A 23,641-nucleotide genomic window follows, 5' to 3' on the forward strand; every position below is an offset into this window, starting at 1 on the left:
CATGGTTGAACCTTGTCAACTTTATGCTACATGAAAAGCCAGACCAAGAAACCACATATTGATGATTCTGTTTATACAAAATATCCAGAAGAGACAAATCTACAGAAACATCAAGGAAATTAGTTGTCACCAAGAGTTGGGGGAGGGCATAAAGAACTGCTAATACATAAGGCGGGGTCTCTCCCTTTGGTTTCCAAAATGTTCTGAAATTAGATGGTGGTGATGGTTGCAAAATTTTGTGAATATACTAAATCTAGATTGTAGATATCATATGAATTATATCTCAGTATAAAGAAAAAATAAATCTTATATGGAATAGTTTTTTACTTACAGAAAAGTTGTGACAATATTGCACAGTTTCCGTATACTCTAAATCTTATTTTCTATGATTAACATCTTCTATTAGTATTACTATTAGTATTTGTCACAGCTCATGAACCAATATTGGTACATTATTATTAACTAAAGTCCATACTTACTAACATTACCTTGGTTGTCACCTACTGTGGTGTTAGGGTACCACATTAAATATAATCATCATGTCTCTTTAGCCCTCTCTTTACTCTGACAATGTCTTAGATTTCTCTTATTTTTGATGACTCCAATAGTTTGGACATGCACTGTTATGGGCTTTGTAGAATGTCTCTCAGTTAGGATTTGTCTCAGTTAGGATTTGTCTGATGTTTTTCTCATGATTAGACTGAACTTATGTGTTTCTGGGAGGAAGACTATATAGGCAAAGGCTCTTCTCATCATATTATATCAAGGTTATCGTACCAGCAATACAACTTTTCTGGCTATATTAGTGTTTGAGTAGTATCAGATTTTTCCACTATAAAATGACTCTCCCACCCCTTCCATACTGTTCCTTGAAAAAGGAAGTTCCCATATGCAGATCATACTTAAAATTTGGGGAGTTACGTACCATCTCCCTGAGTGTGAAATATCTCCCTAAATTATTTAGAAATTTTTCTGACCTACTGTTTCTTATCTATTTACTTATAAATATTTATATCAGTATGGACTCATGGATATTTTATTATATATATTTATATAGATATATAAAATTTATATATATATTTAAAAGATTTTATTTATATATATTTTTTATATATTTTTTTTTAAATTTTGTTGTTCAAGTTGCTCCAGCTTTGGCCACTGAGCTTTCTGTTGGTTCATTTGTCTCTCTGACATACTACTATTATTGTGTTTTTCCATTTGCCTCCTTTGTTTCTTGTCCGTAAGCATTTCTTTCTTCTCCGCAATACAAGATGCTTCCAGGCATCATCTTGCATGGCCCAGACCTAGAATCAGCCATTTCTCCAAGAGCCAGTGTTAAAATATTAAAAACTCAGATATTCACTGGAAAACAACTGCTACTCTGGGTTCCCTGAGGGCCACCTCACCCTCATTTCATGCTGGCCCTTTGCCACCACCACTTAGTAACTAAAAGTTGAATGTCCTGGACAGAAGGAGGCCCAGAAACCCAGAATCCTACCTCAGGACAAGAGGCTGCCTCTAGCTTCTGTTCTGATTGGTCCCTACCAGTGCCAGACTGTTAAAATACTTGGACTCTCATCCCTGCTTTACAGCTAGTGATTATTTTAATCTTTGCTTTCTGTAACTTAATGCTGTTTAAAAGAAGATAATGTTAAAAGTTAATATGTGCTATTTTCTTCCCTTAAAAACGTCTTTCTGTAGTCAAGACAGAGAGTACACGGCATGTCCTAGGATTGCTTCTTTCAGATGGTCCTAGGTTAAAAAAAAAAAAAATTGCTCTAAGTTATCCCAAGAAGAAAAATTTATCTTGTCACAGGCATCTTTAAAGAGAACATAATCTGAGATGACTTATTTCATGTAGGTCTTGTACCCTGATTCTGATTGTTTGTCAGATCACAGGCACATTTCTTCACTCCTGAGATTTGTACAGCCCTACAGCATTCTGTGCTGCCATTTAATAACTCCAACTGATGTGAGTTTTGGTATGATGTCAGCTTATGTGGCATGAAGTGAGTTTTGGGCTACAGGCAGACAATTCTTCTGTCACGTGAAGTGTTTAAGGATGCTAGCGCTAAGGATATTGATGACTCTATCACATAGGCTCTTTCTGTTCACTGGGTGATTTGCTTTTGTGACAGTGTTATAAATGTTTATGCTTCTTCCGAATAACTGGGCACAAAGAGGTGTATAATGGATTCCATTTCCCTCTTATCCTAAGCTTCTAGTAGGCTGTGAGTCAAATTTGGGTTCCACTATAGCCAGGCTGTAGAGTTTTGGAGTATTAAATACTAGTGTGATATCGCCTTCCTAGTATTATTTTCTCTTTCATTGTTTCATTTGTATAATTACACATCAGGTACATAAACATAAATATATGACAGAGTATGCTATTTAATGTTATGGCTAAACTGTGGCCCAATTATCAGTGACACTAAATATTTAGGTGGTTATCACTTCCATTAAGTAAACAGATTAAATCTCACATAATTGTCATTCATGCCTTTATTTCTTTAGTTTTGCCTTTGTTCTTACACTATTTCTTTGCCATATTTAGGCCTCTATCTGCTTACATAGCACACTCCTTTGCCAATAAATCAGGAAAGAAGCCTGATACTAAGGTGATTTATATATTTAAAATTTATTCTATTTCTCTGTTTTTATTCACTGGAGCTCAGCAAGATAGAAACTACATTAACTCAAGAGTCAAACATTTGTCTTGTTCTCACTAACCCAATTGTGTCATCAATTTTCTGTTGTACTGGGCTTGCTTCAACTGTAAAAGCCAGTGTACCCTCAGTTTCATGTCAAGCCACTTGAAATACACCTTGTATTTCGATGGACATGAATGACTTGAACGTCTAGAATCTTAAGATGAGCCTAACAGAACTCAGTCTCTAACTTTGGCCATCATTACAGCACATAGCCACTATGTGTTATTTTTGCCTTGCAAGTAACCCCTTTCTTTCCTCTGTTAAAAGTAACCATAATTCCTCTAGGGGACATATCCCATACAGTTTGGTTAGAGCTGCTACTTCTATCCACACTTGGAAAATCAGCTATGTCATGACTGTTCACAGTGATTTAAGGATGGGCAAGTGACTCAAGCTGGACCTAAGCGAGCCTTTCCTGGAGCTTTCATGTTAAAGTCATTAAATAAAAGATTTTGTTCTATCCACTAATGAAGAAAAGGTGGCACGAAGTGAATCTTGGGCTGTAGACAGAGGTTTTGCACTCAAAGATAGCCTATTGCACAGGTAGAAAGAGATTTGGTACCTTAATGACATTGTTTTGAGCCCTTGCCTTCAGTTACATCTGGAATCAGCATCACTGATCAACTCTTCAGTTATGTGAGGCCAATAAAATATCATTTTTAAGCCAAACTGAACAGTTTCTGTCTTTCGCAACTAACAATCCTAACCACTGTATACTGTCTAAGGTGATAATAAAGATATAGATGAAGTGCCACTGGAATACAAATGAGAAGGTAACTGAGCTTGAAGGGGCCAGGGAGGGCTGCTCAGAGGATGTAGCGGATAAACTCAATCTTTTAAAAAAAATGATTTTCAAAGACAGGAAGTCGGTTGAACAGATCAAGCAGATCAAACAATGTGCTTAAAAACCTGGGATCATGAGAGAGCACAGCACATGAGATTCTAGAATCCAGAACATGTGGCAGGTAGGTGCAGACTGCGGGTTGTACTCAGGAAGCAGAAGCCGAGATGGAGTTTTGCACACCAAATATTTAGTAGGCATCAATGTATCTAGATGAAAGGAGTCAAACTTAGGATTGCATAGAGGAGAACGGATGGACCTCAAAGCTTTGGCCAGCTCCATGGACAGCTTGGGGTTGAAAAGATAAGGCTTTTAAACCCCCTGCAATCAGTTATTGGAGGAGGGCCCTATGGAAAGTTACATCTCCAGGCAAGAGTGCTCTCTGCAGCTGGGGTAGATCCTGAGGCAGCTAACACCTCCCTCAACAAGGTGCTCAACAGACCCTTGTACGATTGGGTGTCTAGGTAATACATTTCTGTGTCTTTCAAAGGAGCAGAGGAATGAATTTTTTAAAAAATAAAGAGAAAACATTTCTCTTCATATGGAACCTCAGATGTTATGCTATGAATTTTGGTCTTTACCCTGTAGGCATCAGAAATCTACTGAAAGGGTTCAGTTGGGAAGTGCAAAGATTCTATGTTCTTTTTAGAGAAGGACTTCTGAAATTTATTCATTTAGTCATCTTCCATAGCCAGGCATTATTCTACATAGCCGAGATGTACTGCTGAAAACAAACAAACAAAAATCTTCATTCTCATGAAGTTCATACATTAGAAAAAGCAGATGGGCAATAAATAATAAACATGATATATTAGTAAATCATGGACTATGTTAGGACACTTAGTGCATGGAAAAAACAGAGTAAGGAAAGAGGGATGAGAAGTGCTGGGGAGAGAGTTTCAGATTAGGATTTAAAATAGGTTGATATATACAGAAGTGGTGAGCCATAGACATCTATGGGAGCAAGCCAGGCAGGAAAGGACAGCCAGTAAAAGAGTCCTCAAGCAAATGCTCATCCAGAAGGACTAAAGAGAAAGGTCAGAAGTCATCTCCAGAAAAGGTGAAAGTGAGTGGAACAGACCAGCGCTTCTCCTATTTTTTCCCACTTTTTATACTCCTCTCCTCCCAGAATGAGTCTTTGCTTGCTTAGAGCAAGCTAACCCCCATTAAAAATGAGTGAACTAGGGAAGCCTGGGTGGCTCAGTTGGTTAATCAGCTGCCTTCGGCTCAGGTCATGATCCCAGCGTCCTGGGATCGATTCCCACATGGGGCTCCATGCTCGGCAGGGAGCCTGCTTCTCCCTCTGCCTCTGCCTGCCATTCTGTCTGCCTGAGCTTGCGCTCTCCCCCTCTCTCTCTCTCTCTGATAAATAAATAAAATCTTTTTTAAAAAAATGAGTGAACTAAAGAAATGTAGCGTTACTGGCACGTAGCTAACATTGTCTTCTTCACGTGGTGCCTACAGCCACTTCTCTTCCGGCACAATGGCAACTCGTTAAAGGAAAAACTGACTGCACCAGTTGCAGAAGAACAGACAACCATCCCAGACAACAAGGTCACTGTAGTGGGTGCTGGGCAAGCTGGTATGGCAAGTGCCATCAGCATTCTGGGAAAGCTTCTGGCTGATGAACTTACCCTTGTGGATGCTTTGGAAGATAAACTCAAAGGAGAAATGAGGGGATATGCAACATGGGAGCGCTTGTTTCTTCAGACACCTAAAACTGTAGCAGATGAAGATTATTCTATGACTGCCAACTCTAAGATTGTGGCAATGACTGTAGGAATCCAACAGTAGGAAGGAGAGAATCGGCTCAATCTGGTGCAGAGGAATGTTAATGTCTTCAAATTCATTATTCCTCAGATAGTCAAGTACAGTACTGGTTGTTATCATAATTGTCGTTTCCAACCTAGTGGATATTCTCATGTGTTACCTGGAAACTAAGTGGACTTAGTGACTGGAAGCCCTCTGTAACTGGAAGTGAGTATAGCCTGGGTTCTGCTAGATTTCACTATTTTATGGCTGAAAAAAATTGGCTTTCTTCCTCGCAGTTGCCATGGTTGGATTTGGGGAGAATATGGCAACTCAAGGGTGGCTGTGTCGAGTGGAATGAATGTGGCAGGTGTTTCTCTCCAGGAATTGAACCTAGAAATGGGAACAGATAATGATAGTGAAAACTGGAAGTAAATGCATAAAATGATGGTTAAAAGTGCATACAATACCATCAAGCTAAAAGGATATGCCACCTGGGCTACTGGATTAAGTGTGGCTGATCTCATTAAAGCCATGCTAAAATATCTACCCAGGATTCATCCAGTGTCAACGATGGTGAAGGGAATCCATGGCATAGAGAAAGAAGCCTTCCTGAGCCTTCCATGAATCCTGGATGCTCAAGGATTAACCAGTGCTCTCAGCCAGAAGCTAAAGGATGCTGAGTTTCCTCAGCTCAAGAAAAGTGCAGATACCTTATGGAACATACAGAAAGACCTAAAAGACCTGTGACTTCTGGCTTCTGGGCTATCATATTTAAAAACTACAATGTGATTAACGGTGAGCCTTTAGTTTTTCATCTGTATACATGGATCAGTTTGCTTTTATCTTCCTAAATATATGAATCTGAGCTCACAGAATCAAAGCCCATACTTGGTTTAATGCTTGCCATATGAGCCCTTGAACAAATGAAGTTAACTATCATAGTGTGCTTCTAAAAAAAAAAAAGAAAGAAAGAAAAAATGTAGTATTATTGCCAGGACACAGCATGTATGAATGTTCTCGCTGTCATTAGATTCATGATCATGAATTTAAAGGATAACCATTCTGGAGGGCTGTGTGTTTTTCCCACCCATATCCGGCTATGTGGGTCAAAGCACAGAGTAAGCAGAGGTTCTATTTCACCCATGCTGCAGTTCACCAAATGAGAACAACAAACCTGAGAGGAGCAAAAGAATTAAAACACGAGTCAAGGAAGGGATTATAATGCCTAGCCCTGGAATGCAGAGTGGATGAGCTAGAAGAAAGAATGTCAAGGAGATGAAAGGTAATGGAAAGGTGTTTAAATCGATGAATTGAAGTGCTGGTGAATGAAAGGATATTTACGGTTTTGTTTCTAGAAGGGTTGAGAGAAAAGTAGAAGCTGGTCATCTGAGGACAGAATACATGAAAATGAATGTAAGGCAAGTTTACAGAACTGATAATATCAAGATATGGAGAGTGACCACAGGGCTAAGTAGCCGAGGCAGGGGCAGGGACAGGTCAAGGGCCAAGGGTCAAGGGTGAAGGGTCTCTCTGATGTCAACCCAGAGAGTAGAAGGAGAGGAGACCTCATTACTTCAGGATGAAGGTGGAAGTCCAGGCTCCCCATATTGTTTCTACTTGCCCAAGGGTTGGGACTTGTTAGTGTCCTGTGACGACGAGAGTTCTGCTCCCTGCTAAGCTTTTTAGGACACCACCCCCATTGCAGGAGGAGATCAGCCTTTTCGGACACCACTCCCATATTTCTGCAACTTTCCTTACAGCCTGGTGAATGTAGAAGTCTAAATTCCCCACTTGGCCTTTGACGATCTGGGTGGAGGTAAGATCTGTGATCTAGGTTAGAATAGAGTGGTTATAGACTAAAAATATTCTGTCTTGCAAGGCTGCCAATTTTCTGGCTCTTTGGTTAGTGATAGAAGGCTTTGTTTGGTGTTTTATAGTTGTTTTGCCTTTTTTCTTCTCGGAGAGGGGTTATGATGCTTGTGGTCACTGAGAGAGTTCAGAGTTTTTAATGACCAAACTGGATGATACCAAGAGTTTCTTTAGAATCTAAAGGGAGAAAAGTAAGGGTAGATGTGGCCCTCTGAGAATTAGAGATATCTGCAATAACGATCAGTTCCTATTGTCAAGATTTGGTCAAAACTCACCCTCAGACATCAGTACTGGGGCAAACTATGTGCCAGAATAAGCAGGCTGAAAATGAAACATGTGGCATCCTGGCCTCCCATAAGATATTTGGGAAAGACTTCCATCAGTGTGATTGGAGAAGTACTTCCTACAAAATAGTGGATGCAACTATTTTTTGAAATTTTCTGGAACTCTGTGAAGCTCACCAGTGTCCAGGTCCATTAAACTCCAACGGAATGGGGGAAAGGATAGGGCAGACCAACAACTCCAGGGTTTGCTTTCAGAGCAGCCTGTAACAGAGCTAAAATGGCAGCAACGTCTAGAAGTTAAAGTAGGATGGTTGAATTTAAGCCATAAATCTGTTACGCAGACTAACAATCTGGTTACGTTAAAGTATTCATGGCCTAACAGCAATTGTTTTCATTCAAAAGAAGATATAATGTGGAATTAATTATATGCTAATCACTTAAGTACAACAAATCATTTCCCTCAGAATGGACACTTCACTCACATTAAGGCAGACAACTGATTTTTCCCAGATCCATACCACTTTCTCCTTGCAGTACACACCACTGTCTATTAACCAGTTGAGACCTTCTACCCTTACCATCATATGTCACCGGATGTGAGCTGTCCCAGGAAGAATGTGAATCTGCCCATGCAACTCTCTCAGGTAAAGTAATCCCCCAAAGAGCTGACAGCTGGGTCAGTAAGTCTTTCCCTGAATGGGATCTGCAAAGTATATCTATCTCCATGTTCACCAGAAACAGGGTATTGATAAAGGCTGATTGAATGAATGAAACTAGTAAAGCATCAAATAATTCCATGACAGGACAAGCAAAATAACTGGCTTTGTTTCAGCTCTTGTTGAATTTTCAGGAAGAAGTTACTATGATTCTGTAAAATAGACATTTTCCTCAGTTGGATTATTTTATCTTCCATTAGCCAATTAACAAAGTTTAGTGCGCACTTTGGTGGTATGTGAAGGAAGACCTATAGGAAACACAAAGAGAAATAGAGAGTGGGTTCCTTCATTCAACCATATTAAAAATCTTATTTTCTAGACTATATCCAGCCTGTATAAACATATCATAGAATATGAGAATTCGACGGTCCAAAAATCTTAGAACAGAGATATCACCAAATTGAAGTAGGATACCTTGATCTTACTACTAAGGGAATGGAGTCCAGAAATACAAAGTAACATATAAAAAACCATGGTTTTGGTTCATCTCTCTCTTTGAGTTGAGTATCAAAAAAGAAACTTATAATTTCTAATTTTATAATGTAAAGTAAAACAGGAAACATATCTAACAGAACATGAAATGATATCCTTATATTATTAAACTGATTTTCAGTAGTCAAACAGATTGGAATTCAGATCCCTTCATTCCCCATAGTTATATATTTTTATCTTCATGTAACTTTATTCCCCACTGTTACATAGTGACTTTGAAGTATTAATGTTGATTTTTTTTTGTTCAATTGTCTCTGTACATTTCAGTTAATGCACATTGCTATGTAAAAATCTTTAGTCACTATGATTTATGTGAACAGGACAGCAATTCACTTATCCAGAGACTTCTTGGTGAAGACAAAGAAAATAAAAATAACAAAACAGAATCTGGAGAACTGGATTCTTGCTCCCAAATCTTTCAGGAGCTGGTTACCCTGAACAAGATCCATCATTTTTTCAATTTCCTGTTTGGCTAAAGGAACATTAAAACTCCTATGAAGCCCCACTTTATTTCTGCTTTTGTTGTCTGTGCTTTTGGTGTCATATGCAAGAAAACATTGCCAAGGCCAGTATCAAGAAAATTTTTCCCTGTTTTTTTCTAGGAATTTTACAGTTCAGGTCTTATGATTAACTCTTTAATCAGCTTTGTTTGGGTTTGGGGTTTGTTTTTTATTATGTTCAGTTAGCTATTGTATAGTACATCATTAGTTTTTGATGTAGGGTGATTCAATGATTCATTAGTTACATATAACACTCGGTGCTCCTCACAACATGTAATCCATTTTGAGTTGATTTTTGTGTTGTGTAAGATAAGGGTCCAATTTCATTAGTTTGCATGTAAATACCCAGTTTTCCTAACATCATTTGTTGGAGAGACTATCCTTGCCAAAGACCAGTTTGCTATACACACGTGGATTTGTTTGGGAACACTCTGTTCTGTTCCATCAGTCTGTACATCTTTTTACCAGTACCATACTGTTTTGATTACTATAGTTTTAACATATACTTTGAAATTGGGAAATATAGGGGTGCCTGGGTGGCTCAGTGGGTTAAAGCCTCTGCCATCGGCTCAGGTCATGATCCCAGGGTCCTGGGATCGAGCCCTGCATCGGGCTCTCTGCTCCTCAGGAAGCCTGCTTCCTCCTCTCTCTCTGCCTGCCTCTTTGCTTACTTGTGATCTCTGTATGTCAAATAAATAAATAAAAATCTTTAAAATTAAAAAAAAGAAATTAGGAAATATGCCCAGTTTCTTTGTATACCAATTATACCTCAAAAAAAAACTGTTAAAAAGGTTGATATCCAGGATCTATGATGAACTCCTCAAACTCAGCACACACAAAACAGGCAATCATAGCAAAAAATGGGAAGAGGATATGAACAGACACTTCTCCAATCAGGACATACAAATGGCTATCAGACACACGAAAAAATGTTCATCATCACTAGCCCTCAGGGAGATTCTAATTAAAACCACATTGAGATATCACCTTATACCAGTTAGAATGGCCAAAATTAACAAGACAGGAAACAACATGTGTTGGAGGAGATGTGGAGAAAGGGGAACCCTCTTCCACTGTTGGTGGGAATGCAAGTTGGTGCAGCCTCTTTGGAGAGCAGGGTGGAGATTCCTCAAGAAATTAAAAATAGAGCTTCCCTATGACCCTGCAATTGCATTCCTGGGTATTTACCCCAAAGATACAGATGTCATGAAAAGAAGAGCCATCTGTACCCCAATGCTTATAGCAGCAATGTCCACAGTCGCCAAACTATGGAAAGAACCAAGATGTCCTTCAATGGACGAATGGATAAGGAAAATGTGGTTCATATACACTATGGAGTATTATGCCTCCATCAGAAAGGATGAATACCCAACTTTTGTAGCAACATGGACGGGACTGGAAGAGATTATGCTGAGTGAAATAAGTCAAGCAGAGAGAGTCAATTATCATATGGTTTCACTTATTTGTGGAGCATAACAAATAACATGGAGGACAAGGGGTGTTAGAGAAGAGAAGGGAGTTGGGGGAAATTGGAAGGGGAGGTGAATCATGAGAGACTATGGACTCAGAAAAACAATCTGAGGGGTTTGAAGTGGCGGGGGGATGGGAGGTTGGGGTACCACGTGGTGGGTATTATAGAGGGCATGGATTGCATGGAGCACTGGGTGTGGTGAAAAAATAATGAATACTGTTATGCTGAGAATAAATTAATTAATTTAAAAAACTGTTAAAAACTCCTATGAAGTGTGACCTTTTTAAACTCTAAGAGATATTTGAAGGGCTCATTTACAACATGGTTTATACTTATTCTGTGTGCTTCTATAGGAAAGAGACCAGATCAAAGTTACAGGAAGGCTGGTGTCAGCTCACTAAGGAAGAATTTTCTAATATATAAAATTGTCCATTTAATCTGTTTGCCTCAGACAGAATTGCCTCCCTATTGCTTCAAGATTCAATGGGCTGAATATATGCTACGTTTTTGAGAATGTTCTTGTATATACAGGAATGCTAAATTAGAGAGCCTCAAACTTTATTTGTAAATCTAAGTATACACAGTTCTTTGGAAAGTAAATAGACTCTTCTCTGTAGAACAACTTACACTGCCTACTCCTTAGCTAGTAAATGCTTTCCAAGTTATTTATTCAATGTTGGAGTCTATCATCTTTGTTATTATCTATAATAGGATACTCTCTCCTAGTAAGTCAATTTGGGGAACTTCTAAGCCTCTGAAGGACTCCCATAGTATGGGGCAGATATTAGCAGAGAAACACCAAGTTTTATTCAAATAATGATGAGGGTCTAGGGACCTCTAGCCTTTTCCTTATTATTGTCTCCTCCCTTGTCAAATGTGATAGTACATTCTCTGCTGATTATGTAAGATTTTGGCAGAGTGAAGTAAATATTTTATAAGTATAAAATGCTATATGAATATAAAATTATTATTCCTCAACATTTAATGATATCCAAGCAAGTGTCATCTTTGACACCAGAGACTTCAGTCTGGCAAACATGAGAAAACCGATTCATCAATGGAGCTCTTTGACTTCTATACCAAGAGCTCCCATCTGAGAAAGCCTTAGCAAAAATAATTTTAAAGGGCCAGGAATTGAGTGATATTTCATTAAACATTCTTTAAAGAAAGCCACATAAATTAAAATTAGGTACAAACTACTTAAATGCATTCAACATAGAATGGTAGAGACAAAGATTCTATCGTATTATACATAGCAATCAGTTTCATTTAACTCATTCAGCCCAGCCATCTGTTTTATTTACATGCTGGCAAATTACCAAACTATGGTTTTCACTTTTTTAGTCTATTATTCATGTAAAATTCTGTTCTGGTTAGCACAAACGACTGGGATGGGGGAATGGGGCTTACACTTAATTCTCCACCAGATGCTCTGTATCTTATTTCCTCTTAGGAAGATGAGGAAGAAGAGCACAGGTACCAACAAAACAGTGCTTCAAGGACGACTTCTTCAAAAAATAAGAGTGAAAGACACACCAGTCATACTTAGTTAGACGTTGAGTGTACTTTGATTTAAAGTGCACCATAAATTATGGGTAACTCTGTACTCATTTTATCATATTTCTAAGATTAATTCTGTCACCTTCAGTAAGAAAGAACTCTTTAGACAATAATAATTAGACCCTCACTCTTCTGACTGGACCCTGGGGAAAAAAATAAGAGAATGATGAATAAACACTGGAGTCTTCTTATGGATAAAAAGGATGGGGGAACAATTGCAGTGCTAAGGAAGCAAGAAGACACGAGAAGAAGAATGGTCTTCATACAGGCAGGCAGTGGAGATTTTGCTTGCTAAAATGTTTTATCCACCATGACCAGGTGGGATTCATCCCTGGGCTACAAGGATGGTTCAACATTCGCAAATCAATCAATGTGATACAACAAATTAATATGAGAAGAGAGAAGAACCACATGGTCCTCTGAATTGATGCAGAAAAACATTTGACAAAATCCAGCATCCGTTCCTGATTAAAATGCTTCAAAGTATAGGGATAGAGGGAACACTCCTGAACTTCATCAAAACTATCTATGAAAGACCCACAGCAAATATCCAATGGGAAAAAGCTTGCAGCCTTCCCGTGGAGATCAGGAACAAGACAAGGATGCCCACTTTCACCACTCTTGTTCAACATAGTATATAGTATTAGAAGTCCTAGCAACAGCAATCAGACAACAAAGAGAAATAAAAGGTATCCAAATTGGCAATGAAGAAGTCAAACTCTCTGTATTCGCAGATGACATGATTCTTTACATGGAAAACCCAAAAGACTCCACTTCCAAACTACTAGAACTCATACAGCAATTCAGCAGCGTGGCAGGATACAAAGTCAAGGTGCAGAAATCGGTGGCTTTCTTATATACTAACAATGAAAATACAGAAAGGGAAATTAGAAAATCGATTCCATTTACTATAGCACCAAGAACCATAAGATACCTGGGAATAAACCTAACCAAAGAGGTAAAGGATCTGTACTTGAGGAACTACAGAACATTCATGAAAGAAATTGAAGAAGACACAAAAAGATGGAAGACCATTCCATGCTCTTGGATCAGAAGAATAAACATTGTTAAAATGTCTATACTGCCTAGAGCAATCTATACTTTTAATGCCATTCCGATCAAAATTCCACCAGTATTCTTCAAAGAGCTGGAGCAAATAATCCAGAAATTTTTATGGAATCAGAAGAGACCCCGAATCACTAAGGAAATGTTGAAAAACAAAAATAAAACTGGGGGCATCACGTTACCTGATTTCAAGCTTTATTACAAAGCTATGATCACCAAGACAACATGGTACTGGCATAAAAAACAGACACATAGACCAGTGGAACAGAGTAGAGAGCCCAGATATGGACCCTCAACTCTATGGTCATTTAATCTTTGACAAAACAGGAAAAAATATACAGTGGAAAAAAGACAGTTTCTTCAATAAATGGTGCTGGGAAAACTGGACAGCTATATGTAGAAGAATGAAACTCGACCATTCTCTTACACCGTACACAAAGATAAACTCAAAATGGATAAAAGACCTCAACGTGAGACAGGAATCCATCAGAATCCTAGAGGAGAACATAGGCAGTAACCTCTTCAATATCAGCCACAGCAACTTCTTTCAAGATACATCTCCAAAGGCAAAGGAAACTAAAGTGAAAATAAACTTTTGGGACTTCATCAAAATCAAAAGCTCTGCACAGCAAAGGAAACAGTCAAGAAAAATAAGAGGCAACCCACGGAATGGGAGAAGATATTTGCAAATGACAGTACAGACAAAAGGTTGATATTCAGGATCTATGATGAACTCCTCAAACTCAGCACACACAAAACAGGCAATCATAGCAAAAAATGGGAAGAGGATATGAACAGACACTTCTCCAATCAGGACATACAAATGGCTATCAGACACACGAAAAAATGTTCATCATCACTAGCCCTCAGGGAGATTCTAATTAAAACCACATTGAGATATCACCTTACACCAGTTAGAATGGCCAAAATTAACAAGACAGGAAACAACATGTGTTGGAGGGGATATGGAGAAAGGGGAACCCTCTTCCACTGTTGGTGGGAATGCAAGTTGGTGCAGCCTCTTTGGAGAGCAGGGTGGAGATTCCTCAAGAAATTAAAAATAGAGCTTCCCTATGACCCTGCAATTGCACTCCTGGGTATTTACCCCAAAGATACAGATGTCATGAAAAGAAGAGCCATCTGTACCCCAATGCTTATAGCAGCAATGTCCACAGTCGCCAAACTATGGAAAGAACCAAGATGTCCTTCAATGGACGAATGGATAAGGAAAATGTGGTTCATATACACTATGGAGTATTATGCCTCCATCAGAAAGGATGAATACCCAACTTTTGTAGCAACATGGACGGGACTGGAAGAGATTATGCTGAGTGAAATAAGTCAAGCAGAGAGAGTCAATTATCATATGGTTTCACTTATTTGTGGAGCATAACAAATAGCATGGAAGACATGGGGAATTAGAGAGGAGAAGGGAGTTGGGGGAAATTGGAAGGGGAGGTGAACCATGAGAGACTCTGGACTCTGAAAAACAATCTGAGGGGTTTGAAGTGGCGGGGGCGGGTGGGAGGTCGGGGTACCAGGTGGTGGGTATTAGAGAGGGCACGGATTGCATGGAGCACTGGGTGTGGTGAAAAAATAATGAATACTGTTATGCTGAAAATAAATAAAAAAATAAAATAAAATGTTTTAAAAACCCAACTTCAGCTTCATAACTTCCCAAATAAGAACAAGCCAAGCAGCATCACATGGAAAACTGCCAATGTTCAAGGGTTAGTCCTCGATGGGTCAGGAAGACCATGTCCCTCCTCAGCCATACCCAACCTAAGGGAAAGTACCTGAACAGTAAGGTTATCTAAAGGAGGAGCTGGAAAGCAGGAGGTGGCTATGAGAAGACATTGGTAATTGGCATAATCATGTTTTCTCTGCTTTGTTCAGAACATCCAGCTTTTCCCTTTCTTTCTCTCCCATCTCTTTTTTTCTCCCTTCCTTCCTTCTCTCCATCCTTCCTTTCTCTTTCTGCCTTTCTTTCCTTTTGTCCTTCCTTCCTTTTGTCCTCCACCACCTCCTCCTCCTCCTCTTTCTCCTTTTTCTTCTTAAAATGTTACTGGAGATAGATAGATAGATAGATAGATAGATATAGTGAGAGAGAGAGAGAGAGTGAGTAGAGACAAACTCATGAGCCCGTCCTTATTTTTTTAATTGGTTCATACGCTTTTCTTCAATACCTCCATTAAGAAACTTATCTACATAGTTTCCATGACTTTCTATAAGGTTACCATTTTTAAATATTGTGGAAAACCCTTAAATATTATCATTTTGGCAACAATGCAACCATTTTTTCCTGCTTTATCATGCTGACAGTTCCATAGAGAGGGCTTATTTTAAGGGAAATAGATCATTAGAGTAGGCTCAAATTATTCAGGTTACTGTGTATATTGAAACATTTCCAAAACTGAAATTTTTTTTTCAGTTTGAATAATGGTACTAAGCAAACAACAATACACCAAAACGATTACTTAATGAAAATTATAATTTGGGTTGTCATCATTTTCTTTTTTTTAACTTCCAAGTGCTCAACTACCCCAACTAGTTATTTTTGTGAAATGAACTTAAAAAGTCAGACTACAGGGACCTCCAGGTGGCGGAGTTGGTCAAATGTCCACTCTTGATTGCAGCTCAGGTCAGGGTCTCAGGGTCACTGGGTCAAGCCCAGGTCAGGGTCCATGCTGAGCTCAGAGTTTGCTGGAGTTTCTCTCTCCAACTCCCCCTGCCCTTCCCCGTGTTCGCTCACTAACTCTCTCTAATAAATAAATCTTTTAAAAAATGTAAGACTACATATAGTTGCTGAGCTAGTCTGATGAGTTGTTAGGCTGAATATAACAGACAATTAGTTAAAACAATAATTTTAGATTGTTAGTGCAGCATCAAGGGTAGAACAATACAAACAAGTCCCTACTTTTATTTTCTGCTTAATTATCAATGAAACTATTAAAATTAACTAAGTACATGAGCTAAGAAAGCCTACTAGAAATATAAAATGGTAAGATCAAAGAAGCCAAAAGAAAAATCAACAAGAAAAATAAATGTAATGTGGAAAAAATAAAATAAAAATTAGAATAGCAAAGAACAATGAAGGAAAAATGTTAACTAATATAAAGTATTATTGCACAAGCTAAAAAAGCAAGAAAACCACATTATACAATAAAAGTAACTGAAACAATACAGAAGGACAGAGAAATAAAATCTAAGAACATATACAGAGTAAGGCAAAAATAAACTAATAAGAGATTTTATTTATTTTGGGGAAGAAGTAATTCAAAGGGACATTCCAAGGCAAATAAGCAAGGATTGGGGGCATTCAAATGGACTCCCTTGGCCTGAGGCAGGGGCAGGTAGGGGGCAAGTTTTTCATTTGATTTCAAAAGTATCTTTAGGATCTCTCTCAAATGATTCCTAAGAATGAAAGGCCCCAGCTGGTAGCTCCATCAAAGACATTAAACCTATCCTTCCAGCTCATGAATTTGAAATTGAAGATGTATTTTTACCTAAAAACAAGACAATGTACAGTTGGTATGGATTCTCCAGAATTGTGCAAGAAGCCCATCTAGAAAGAGTTGGGACTTTTTTTCTCACCAAACTATTAGATTCCCTGTTCCTTGCTTCAAAATAAATGCCCGAGAAATAATTTTTATAGAACTTCAAATCACCCACATTACAAATGTGCTGTAGCACACTGAACCCTAACAGCCCAAATCTTTTGGACTCTCATTCTTAAAAAACCAAAGACACAGCCCTATTCCTTACCCAGGAATTCCTTATCAATAATTTCCTGTGTACATTTTGAAAACCACACAGTAGAAATGGCTACAGCTACTCTTATTTCGGGGACTCATACTATATACAGTATTCCCAATGACTATAGTTGACTTCGTTATATGCTAATTACAATTGATTATGAAACATTACAATAACATAACAGACATACAACAAAATCATTTACAGTGATTGACTTCACTGCCCCTATTTAGTAATTTCCTATTATCCTGGTAAGCCAGTTGTTTCTGGATGATCACATTGAGAAGACAGTATTTTCACAGACATCTGTTCTTTGTTTATAAAAATAAACACCTTTATTTTCAACAGGACAAGATACTTTCTATTTAGAGAGTACTCTTTCCCCTCTTACATCATCAGAAAGCAAATCTTTTTTTGTTTTGTTTTGTTTAACTTTTTATTTTTTATAAACATATATTTTTATCCCCAGGGGTACAGGTCTGTGAATCACCAGGTTTACACACTTCACAGCACTCACCAAAGCACATACCCTCCCCAATGTCCATAATCCCACCCCCTTCTCCCAAACCCCCTCCCCCCAGCAACCCTCAGTTTGTTTTGTGAGATTAAGAGTCACTTATGGTTTGTCTCCCTCCCATTCCCATCTTGTTTCATTGATTCTTCTTCTACCCACTTAAGCCCCCATGTTGCATCACCACTTCCTCATATCAGGGAGATCATATGATAGTTGTCTTTCTCTGCTTGACTTATTTCGCTAAGCATGATACGCTCTAGTTCCATCCATGTTGTCGCAAATGGCAAGATTTCATGTCTTTTGATGGCTGCATAGTATTCCATTGTGTATATATACTACATCTTCTTGATCCATTCATCTGTTGATGGACATCTAGGTTCTTTCCATAGTTTGGCTATTGTGGACATTGCTGCTATAAACATTCGGGTGCACGTGCCCCTTTGGATCACTACGTTTGTATCTTTAGGGTAAATACCCAGTAGTGCAATTGCTGGGTCATAGGGCAGTTCTATTTTCAACATTTTGAGGAACCTCCATGCTGTTTTCCAGAGTGGCTGCACCAGCTTGCATTCCCACCAACAGTGTAGGAGGGTTCCTCTTTCTCTGCATCCTCGCCAGCATCTAGAAAGCAAATCTTGATGAAACATGTTAGAAGGGACATTAAAGGGAGTTGTCTAAGCATACGATCCAGTTTGTTTGAACTCAGGAGTTACTTGGGGATAAAGAGGAGCTAGGGACTGGGCAGATGGGGAAGGAGGCCTTCACTCTCCACTGTTTACATTTTTGGTCTTGACATCAATATATATTAACTATTTGTTCATTAAATATTTCAAATGACTTAAATTTAATCAAATAGCTTATTTTAAAATACCTGGCTCAGTCAGTGGAGTATGCAACTCTTGATCCTGCGGTTGTAAGCCCCACATTGGGTGTGGAAATAACTTAATTTTTTTTTTAAATCTTAAAAAAAATAACCAGAGATTTTCTCTGAATTTTCTGAATTGTAGTAACAAAGAGATAGCTAAGGTGACAATAGCTAGGACACATCTGCCATCTCTTTGTGTCCCACTGGGAAAAGGGTTCAGTGTCCCATTGGGAAGGCCACCCAACGGGTTCTACCTGACTGAGAATGCTTGATGGGAGTAACTAGCTATTTGGCTTAACGCAAATCAACATCAAAGAACTTATTGCTGGACAGAACCTAACCTGTTTGGAAATTTTTGTTCTTGTTTGCAAATCATTTTTTTGCCAACATTTCCTTCTTTTTTTTTTTTAAGATTTTATTTATTTGACACAGAGAGATGACAAATAGGCAGAGAGGCAGGCAGAGAGAAAGGAGAAAGCAGGCTCCCCACTGAGCAGAGAGCCTGATGCTGGGCTTGATCCCAGGACCCTGGGATCATGACCTGAGCTGAAGGCAGAGGCTTAACCCAATGAGCAACCCAGGTGCCCCACCAGGATTTCTTTACATTAATTGTTATTAGCCTGTTTTTTAACTGTCTTCTGACGTCAACCATCAGAAGTATATCAGTTCTACATTCCGAATTTATAGAGAGAGCTGACACTGATACCTAACAATATTTGGCTATACTGAAAGGATAAGTTGAGACCAATTGTAGGGATGTAATGGAGATGTTAATATTTTTGTTCCCCAGTAGTTTCTTAGAGATAATGCAAAGCCCATTAAAAACACATATCTTTAAAATGAAGCTTTTACTAACATAGGTTTTGTTTTTATCCCATTTCTAAAACAGGAAGGGCCCAGTAAGCATTGAGCTACATCATTTTTTCCCCTTTCCTACTACTGGTTTGTTTTGCTTCCCTCTGTCAGGTCTCCCATATGAGTTTATCTACAATTACCACTGAGCTAAAAATAATGTTTCCCAAATTGCCATAATCAGTAATGCCCTTTTATGATGAACTCAGTGACTCCTTGAGTAAAACACCACTTGGCTTAAATATTTGTCACAGAATATTTAAAAAGTGCAATTTTTCTTAATCATGACTGTAGGTCGGTGTTCAGGTAAGGCCTACAATTCCAACTGAATGTTTAGAAAACAGTATGGCAGTTTACTTTTTAAATTGTGCTATACTATGTGAGCCTCCTCTTTATAATTTTGACTCTATGGAAAGACAGAGTGCATGTTAAAGAGAAGTCAGAGAAAATTTCAGTGCCCTTGTCTGGGAACCTAGGTCCCCTCTTTCCAGATCTTCTGCTCCTTCAAGTACCTGTAGGACACTATGGGAGATTGCAAATAACATTTTCAGGACAAATATGTTTCCTGCAAGTCTGTTTCCTAGGGGCTTTATTATCTAAGAAGAGAAAAAGTCATAGCCTTTTCAGTTCTGGAATATCCTTTTCACATTATGTAGTCCAAATGTCCCATTTTACAGAATTCATGAGCTTCACAGGCGTGAATGGACTTGACTGGAGGCAGTTAGCAGAGCCACAAGAAACAGACAGCAAAGGCCTGAGTGCAGCTCAGTGCTCTTCTGGTCTACATTTTCTTTTTTCTTTTCTTTTTTTTTTTAAGATTTTATTTATTTACTTGACAGAGAGAGATCACAAGTAGACAGAGAGGCAGACAGAGACAGAGGGAGAAGCAGGCTCCCCACCGAACAAAGAGACCGATGCAGGGCTCGATCCCAGGACCCTGAGACCATGACCTGAGCCGAAGGCAGACGCTTAACCTACTGAGCCACCCAGGCACCCCTTAATCCACATTTTCTATCCTCTGCTCCCTTCCGCCCCCAGCAGCCTGCTCTGTAATGAGGTAGGTAGGAGTCTGCAACTCAGAATCCTCTGGAGAAGAGAATGGCCCTGATTCCCAACAATCCCAGAGAGAGAGCATATTCTAGCATATCCAGCAAGCAACCCACATTGGAGCCACAGTTTCTCCGTGGCCTCTCATCTGAGCCCCAGTGACTCCTGCTCCTCGTATCGAAAGCAGACAGGATGAGATCAGTAACCTTTCCGATTATGAGGGGGTGAATTCTTGGTAGAGCAGTGAATGAGATCACTGGGGAGGAAGCAAAGGAGAGGAAAGTCTGGTTCTGGTGACAGACAGCCTCTAAACAACATTCAGAATAATTTCCTCCTAAGTAAGAAGAACGCACGCCCCAGAAGCAGGTGAAAATGCAATTTTGGAGCAGTTGAGAACAGTTCTGTCTCTGACATGTTTTGGTTCCAAAAGAACCAGGGCATCTGTTGGCTTATTTGCAGGCAGCGCGTGATTGCCATGAGGAGATGCGAGGGCTGGCAGAACCCCGGTGATGGGAGGTGGCGTCTCTCCCCAAGGCAGCTGTAAGGGAAAACCATTAAGAGGCTTTGAAAAGGGCAAGAAAATCAGAACGGATTGGGCTGGGAAATGAAGTCATTGGAACTGTGGCGTAAAAGTCAGGAAGGAGAGAAGAGGGCTAAGGCACAAGAAATGAGAGAGCTCTTTCTGGCTTAGAAAATCTCTTCTATTTTTCCAAATGACTAAGCAATGCCTGAAATTTACCTCAAGGTTTGTATCTCTCATTAATCTAATTCAGGAGGAATGTCTTCCCAGTGACATGTCTATTGGATCTGATCTCTTACCATTTCCCAGCGTGTTCCATTCCAGTGACCCTCTTCTGCTGGTCACCTTCTATGTGCAACGAACATGCTTCTTGGTGCCCGTGTGCATTTCGTAATGCCCTCCTTAGCCAAATGATGCTGCCTTCTTCCCTAAGTCAAGCCCTTGACCTCTTCAAAATAAGATCTACCGGCTGTCTTGACCAGCCTTTCCTTACTACGTCTTTCCTACTCCAAGTCGGTATTTAGTAGGAAGCCTTTTGATATGCATATACTTGGATCATACTACATTGTGTTGATCTGTAAGCGCTTTGTTTTATAAAGCGCAGAAATTTTGTTATGGATTCTAGATGTAATGCCTCAAGAAATCCAAATTCCTTGAAGATTTTTCTTATTTGCTTTCCACTTGTCCTGAAGAATTTAGCATATTGGTCTTGTGTCCAATGGATACCTATACCCATTTTTATGGTCTCCAATAAGGAGATCAGTCCACAACTCTAATTTTACTTACTTTTTTTTTTCCATTTCACCACTAGGTATGTTGATGAACCATACTGAGAAAGATGACACACTAAAGACAAAAACAGCTAATGCACTTTACCTGATATATCTAATTTGTCAAAACCCTAACTTCATAAACATGCTAACCATGAGAGAAGATTGAGTATCACCTGTCCCCACTTAATGTAGAAAGAAAACTGATCCTATACTATATTATACTACACTACATCATACCATACCATACTATCCATGAGTGTCAGCCCAGGGGCCAGTAGAGGATTTGTCTGGTGGTCTCTGAATTGACCTTTACTCTCCCAGGCTGGAGACATGGAAGACAGAAATGAGGATTCAGCGTTTTCTCTATCCTGGGCTTTCTGCCAGGGGTACTCTGACTTTTCATTCCTATCGAAGCTCTAGCTTTTATAAAACATCCCCAAAGTTGTAACCTGTAGGTTATGGGCAGGCAGAGCCAATATAGGCACTTTTTAAACAATCTGCTGCTCTTCAAATGTCATTAACGCTACAGAGTCCCTAGCCTGGAGGCTTCTGTGTAGCTGTTCCTCAAGGCCTTATTTTTCAGCCTAGTGACTGCAAACCAGTACTTGACCAAATATTTACGCGGCTCTTTCTGGATTTAGATCATTAATTCCTCTATAATAATGTAGCACAGGACTATTTATTTGAAATCTTAATAACAAAGGATTTGTTTAGGAAAAATCAATCATACTATGGGTAAATTAAACATGAAAATTTACTAAAAGAAAAAAAACCAAAAACTCATTAGAGTCATCATTTTGGTTTTAGTCAGTCATTATTTACTAATTCATTTAGCAAATATACCTTAAGTACCTGTTATGTACCCCAAACTGTTCTAAATATCTGAAAGAGAAGGATAAATAAAATATGGCCTCCAACTCCAAGGGCCTAGAATCTTCTTTGAAACACAGACAAATATATAGATGATGAATTCAGGGTTCTCAGGGAGCTCAGAGAAGATAACCTTTTGGTAGGAGAACTCTAACTACAGAGATTAAGTCAGTGTTTTACCTCTGAACTACAGGCAAGCTGCATCATAAATTGAGGGCAGGGGGCGTTAACTTGGGAAGTAAGATCAAAAGTGCACATATTCAAAATTACCCTCAAAGGTCATTAGGACAGTGCCATATTGAAAACCACCTTACCATTCTCTTGACAAGTCCTACACACTTGGCTTTTCTAAGCTTTGAGCACCAGATAAAGTAGGAGCCATGTTGTATGGGAAAAAAAAATTGTATTTTTAAACTGTACAAATGCCCCAAGATTGGCAAGATACTCGCACTAAGAGAGGCAATAACTGACATGGAAAAATAAACCTGAAGAGAGAGCATGCTTCCCTCTCAGGCTCACTTCAGAACTTTGGCTCTTTGAGCCCAATGGAGGACTGAAATTTCCACAGTGTACTTTTTTATTTTTAAAATAATGCATGTATTTGAAGTCTCATCAATTAAAGATAAGATGGTGCAACTTCCCTCTCTGTCACTTTTTTTTTTTACTTATTTCTATCCTCCAACTCTATCCACATGTCAGCCTCTCTCCTCCCTCCCTCCCTCCCCCACCCTCCTGCACTTGCGCTCTCCCTCTCCTCCCCCTCCCCACCCCCACCCTGCCTCAGTTATGTTGCATGGACTTGCCATTCACTCTAATGCCCAAATATCCAGCTGCAAAAGCACCATGCCATCCTAAGAGCGCAGCTCGTTTCAGTCTTGCTCCTTTTGCTATAGCTCTAGCTGTTGCTATTCACCTTGCCCTTAATTCCACAAATATTAACCAAGCATTTCTGCTGTGCATTGTACAAGAACACAAAGATAAATGAGATTCCTGAGTTCAAGGCATCCACTGTGGCACTACTGTCACTATTTTCTCTTGAAATTTCACAATCTGAATCTCACTAGAATATTCTGAACTCAACTCCCCCTCTAGCCACACAGCCACCATGCTGGTTGCATTGGGTTTACACTTTCTCTCCAGAACAATTCCCCACATCACCCAGACCTCAAACATCTTTATCCTC

General features: G+C 39.2%; 1 pseudogene; it reads left to right on the plus strand.

Annotated features, from left to right (window-relative positions):
* Positions 1-3,667: 3,667 nt before the first annotated feature.
* On the plus strand, positions 3,668-6,051 carry LOC131815224 (L-lactate dehydrogenase B chain-like; annotated as a pseudogene).
* The last annotated feature ends 17,590 nt before the right edge of the window (positions 6,052-23,641 follow it).

Source organism: Mustela lutreola, chromosome 14 (assembly GCF_030435805.1).
Source record: "Mustela lutreola isolate mMusLut2 chromosome 14, mMusLut2.pri, whole genome shotgun sequence".
Lineage (NCBI taxonomy): Eukaryota > Metazoa > Chordata > Mammalia > Carnivora > Mustelidae > Mustela > Mustela lutreola.